The 5,503-nt window shown below is 44.2% G+C and overlaps 1 non-coding gene across 1 annotated transcript; it reads right to left on the reverse strand.

Moving 5' to 3' along the window:
* Positions 1–4,654: 4,654 nt before the first annotated feature.
* Positions 4,655–4,788, reverse strand: LOC120878293. The gene has a single exon (XR_005724501.1). It is a non-coding gene; the product is annotated as a small nucleolar RNA SNORA13 (small nucleolar RNA).
* Positions 4,789–5,503: the final 715 nt, after the last annotated feature.

Raw genomic sequence — 5,503 nt, forward strand, 5'->3', positions numbered from 1 at the left:
GTTTTATTTTCTGACATTCATACTGTGGTGTGATATGAATTCAGTCCATTTTTAGAAAAATAAATGAAAGATTCTTTAAATTCTATAGTACTTCACAATTTTTCAAAAGCTTCACACACAGGATTTCGTGTAACCCCATAATAATCCTTTCCCCCGACTCCTATATTGCCTGTTCCCCTTTCCCTCTCACCACTGGTAACCACGGGCATCCCAGGTGGCTCAGTGGTAAAGAATCTGCCTGCCAGTGCAGAAGATGCAAGAGACATGAGTCTGATACCTGGGTGAGAAGATCCCCTGGAGAAGGAAATGGCAACCCACTCCAGTATTCTTGCCTGGAAAATTCCACGGACAGGAGCCTGGTGGGCTACAGTCCATGAGGTCGCAAAGAGTCAGACATGACTTAGCAGGCACAGACACAGGTAATCGCTGGTTTGTCCTCTATATGGGTGAGTCAAAGCTAACACAGTTTTAGAAATTCCATTGTCTAATTTTTTGTCGCTGGCATGTAGAAAGACAATTGATTTTTTAGTATTAATCTTGTATCTAGTGACCTTAATGCATTTATTAATTATTATAGTTTATTGGTTGATTCTTTTGAATTCTCTCTGTATAGGATTGCTTCCTCTGTAAATTTAAAAGAAAAGTCTATCTTCTGCTCTCTTGTAGGACTCTATTCCCCTGCTTTACTGTGAAACAGCAAGTGCCCTCAAAGGAAAGGCCTGAGGAAGTGAGAAATCCACCTTCACGGTGTTTCCCTTGTCTCAGGTATTGTCGCCCCTCAAATCCTGCCTGTGTTACATGTTCTCTAAATATTATAAACAGTTCTTAAATGTACACTGTGCGTCTTTTACAGTTGTTTATAGTAAGAGAATTCATCTGATATTAACTATTCCATCGTGATTGAATCAGAAGTGCAGCTTGCCTTTTGGCTTTGTTTGTAATTGTATTTTCCACTTTCTTGCTGCAGTGTGGGAGGCCTGGGTTCGATCCCTGGGTTGGGAAGATCCCCTGGAGAAGGGAAAGGCTACCCACTCCAGTATTCTGGCCTGGAGAATTCCAGGGACTGTATAATCCATGGGGTCATAGGATTTATTCTTTACCTTTATATCTTAAGATTAGCCAAGAAATGTATAGGTGTTGAATGCTTTTCATTAATTTATTGTTTCATGGGAATCTTTTTGATATGCAGTGGGGTCTTTACCTCAGTTCCGTCAAATATTCCACTTATTTTGTTTATAAGTCAATGAAAAGAGCCACAGTCAAAGAGCACGTTCTCATAGTTCCATCGTTAAACACAGACATCCACCTGCCTTTTCCATCCTTGGATGGAAGAGTGAAGGGACAGCCCCTCCATGTCGTGCCCTCCATCAGACCCCTCTCTTCCTTGGAGAATTAACTCCTTAACCTCTTGCCTCTTTCGTTCCTTCCCCACTGCTGAATCACCAGCAGCAAACAAGCACACTCTAGTACCCCTCCTCCTAAAAGGAAGAAAACTGGCCTTGACCATGCGTCTCCACCAAGCCCACTGTGGCTCCCCTTCAGAGGGAAACTTACCAAAATTCCCTTCATTCTCTTTTGTCATTTTCTTCCATTTTCTCCTCAGCCCTCTCAGACTGCCTCCCCTGCCCCCACCCCCATCACACAGAACTCTGTTGAAACTTCCCTTGTCAAAGCTGCCAATCGGCTCCGTTTTTCAACTGCTATAATCGCTTCATGTCTCATTCAATTTCTCAACAATATTCAAAACACACTTTCTTCTTTTGGCTTCTGTGACTACATATAGGCCAGGTTTTTCTCCTATCTTTACATTTTTTATCCTATGTATATTCTCTCTGGATGATCTAATTTAGTCCTTTGAGTTAAATATATTTGTATACTAGTGACTTCCAAATATATACATCTTTGGCTCAGGTGTTCCCTTGAGAGATGAGATTGAATCTCTAGTTGCTTGTTTAACATGTGCATGCAGCTGTCTAAAGCTAATACAGAGAAAAATAGGCTCTGTTCCCTCTCTTCATGCCTGTTAGTCCTTCATTTGCTTCCATTTCAGTACATGGCCCTATCATATATTCACTTGTTCAACCCAAAACAGCAATCATCTGCAATCCACCCCTTTGCCTCAACTCTTATTTTCCACTTTTCTGTAAGTCACATCAGGTGCAAAATGCATTCCAAAAACTTCTGCTTCTGTTTTGCCTGTAATCGGTGATGTTCAAGTCCCCACCATCTCACCATTACAACTTCTGTAACTGGGCTCTGTGGTTCCACACTTGCATTCAACAGTGCATCCTCCATACACAACCAGAGTTACCCGCCTTTAAAATGTGATGTGTATCTTATCATCCTCCTAAACCCACAGTGGCTGCCTTGTAATAAAGTCCAAGCTCTGCCCCGCTGTCTATAATTTATACATGCTTCAGCCCCTGCCCAGCCACAAAGAACCAGAGAGCAATCCCATTTTGTATACAGAAGATAGCAACTCTCGTAGCTTTCACACTTATCATATCATTTGTTTACACAATGCTTGTCTACTTATGAAATATAAAGAATGAACATTATTACATCAGGGTCAGGGGAGTGATGTCAGCATCATGGCAGCATAAAACATTCCTCTTTTTTATCCCCTTTTAAAACAACAAAATAGACATCCATCCACAAACAAAGGCACTTTTGTGGGAGTTGCAGGATCTGGGAGGCCCACCTACCGGTACACCCAGTATATAGGTGCACCTGTATATACCCAGCTCAGTTCAGTCGCTCAGTCATGTCCGACTCTTTGCGACCCCATAAATCGCAGCACGCCAGGCCTCCCTGTCCATCACCAACTCCCGGAGTTCACTCAGACTCACGTCCATCGAGTCTGTGGTGCCATCCAGCCATCTCATCCTGGGTCCAAATCCCACTCTTGCTGTGATTGGGAAAAAAGGAAAAACAAAAACACCTGGAGAGTGCTGACCTGGGCAGATACTCGTGCATGAGAGAGAATTTGCAGAAGTCCAGCCATCCTGAGGGGAGATTCCAGCACACCATTCTAGAAACAACAAATGCGAAACACAGCAGACCAATCACAGTTTGGTCACAGCAGATAGGGTGGTAAGAGAAGCTTTCCTAGTGTCCCCCACCCCAGGGAAACGCTGTACCAGGCTGACGCAGCCAGCAGTGGCACGCTCTCCCTAGGGGGAAGGAGAGTTGGGAGTGAGTACCCAGCTATTCCAGTTGTGTGGGACAAACCCGGTTCTCTCCAGCAGCACCCAGGGTCCTGAGGTCGGGTCTTTCATGACTGGATGTGGGGAAAGGGGCAGAGAAGGGAAGCCTTTCCTGCTAATTGCACTCAGCAGGAAGCTAAGTCACTTCAGTTGTGTCCGACTCTGTGCGACCCCATAGACGGCAGCCCACCAGGCTCCGCCGTCCCTGGGATTCTCCAGGCAAGAACACTGGAGTGGGTTGCCATTTCTTTCTCCAATGCATGAAAGTAAAAAGTGAAAGTGAAGTCGCTCAGTCGTGTCTGACTCTTAGCAACGCCATGAACTGCAGCCTACCAGGCTCCTCCACCCATGGGATTTTCCAGGCAAGAGTACTGGAGTGGGGTGCCATTGCCTTCTCTGACTCAGCAGGAAGGGCAGCCACAAATCCCTTGGAGTACCACCTGTGCATCTCCCTAGTAGATCCATCAGGTCAGTTCAGTCGCTCAGTCGTGTCCGACTCTTTGCGACCCCATGGATCGCAGCACGCCAGGCCTCCCTGTCTATCACCAACTCCCGGAGTTCACCCAAACCCATGTCCATCGAGTCAGTGATGCCATCCAGCCATCTCATCCTCTGTCGTCCCCTTCTCCTCCTGCCCCCAACCCCTCCCAGCATCAGAGTCTTTTCCAGTGAGTCAGCTCTTCGCATGAGGTGGCCAGAGTACTGGAGTAGCCAGTGTTAAATCCACACCTCAACCTAGTCTGTGGCATCTCCACGTGTGTGCTTCACAGTGCAGCTGTGAAAGCAAGCTCCTGTAGACACAAAGCGCGCTAAGACAGGCTACACAGTGTGGGCAAGGGAGAAGCCACCAACTGGAGCTGTAGCACCACCTGCTGGCAAACCAGAGAGCGTTCCAGGAATCTGCCTAGTGATGTGAGAATCAATCAGTTCAGTCACTCAGTCATGTTTGACTCTTTGCGACCCCATGGACTACAGCACGCCAGGCCTCCCTGTCCATTACCAACTCCTGGAGTTTACTCAAACTCATGTCCATGGAGTCAGTGATGCCATCCAGCCATCTCATCCTCTGTCATCCCCCTCTCCTCCCGTCTTCAGTCTTTCTCAGCATCAGGGTCTTTTCCAATGAGTCAGTTCTTTGCAACAGGTGGCCAAAGTACTGGAGTTTCAGCTTCAGCATCAATCCTTCCAATGGATATTCAGGACTGATCTCCTATAGGATGGTCTGGTTGGATCTCCTTGCAGTCCAAGGGACTCTCAGGAGTCTTCTCCAACACCACAGTTCAAAAGCATCAATTCTTCGGCGCTCAGCTTTCTTCACAGTCCAACTCTCACATCCATATATGACCACTGGGAAAACCGTAGCTTTGTCTAGACGGACCTTTGTTGGCAAAGTAATGTCTCTGCCTTTTAATATGTTTAATATGCTGTCTAGGTTGCCCTTTTTTTCCAGCTATTACTTATGCAGCTCCTACTCCAAAGATTTCAAATATATGGGCAGAAAAGGCTGCAAAAGTGTTTGGTTTATGCCTTTTTTGACACCACAGTCACTGATTTCCAAAAGAGAATGGGCAACACAAAGGCTGCATGTTCATGTCTTCTATTTCTTTATGATTCAGTCTGGGGAGATTGTATATTTCTAGGAATTTGTTCATTTATTAAGGTTCTCAATTTTGTTGGTGTATAATTAATAATCTCTTATGAGCCTCTGTATTTCTGTGGTGTCTCTTGTAACTTCTCCTGTTTGATTTCTGATTTTATTTATTTTGGCCCTCTTTTTTTTTGTGGCAACTCTGGCTAAATTATCAATTCTGTTTACCTTTTCTCAAATATTCAACTCTTAGTTTTACCGATCTTTTCTATTTTTAAAAAGTATCTATTTCATTTATATATCTGCTCTGAGCTTTATGATTTATTTTCTCCCGCTAACTTTGGGCTTTGTTTGTTCTACTTTATCTTTAGTTCTTTTAGGTGTGAGGTTAGGTGGTTAGAGGTATTTCTTATTTCCTGAGGTGGGCTTGTATTGCTATAAACTTCTCTCTTAGAACTGCCTTAACTGAGTTCCATACATTTTGGATCCTTGTGTTTTTGTTTTCATTTGTCTCCGGGTATTTATTTCTTTGATTTCTTCAGTGATCCATTGATTGTTTACTAGCATGTTGTGTAGACTCCATGTGTGTGTGTTTTTTGCGGGTTTTTTCCTGTAGTGTATTTCTGGTCTCATAGCATTGTGGTAAGAAACGAAGCTTGATATGATTTAAATTTTCTTAAATTTATTGAGGCTTATTTTATGGTTTAGC

The sequence above is a fragment of the Oryx dammah genome, unplaced genomic scaffold (assembly GCF_014754425.2).
Source record: "Oryx dammah isolate SB20612 unplaced genomic scaffold, SCBI_Odam_1.1 HiC_scaffold_18, whole genome shotgun sequence".
In the NCBI taxonomy this organism is placed as follows: Eukaryota; Metazoa; Chordata; class Mammalia; order Artiodactyla; family Bovidae; genus Oryx; species Oryx dammah.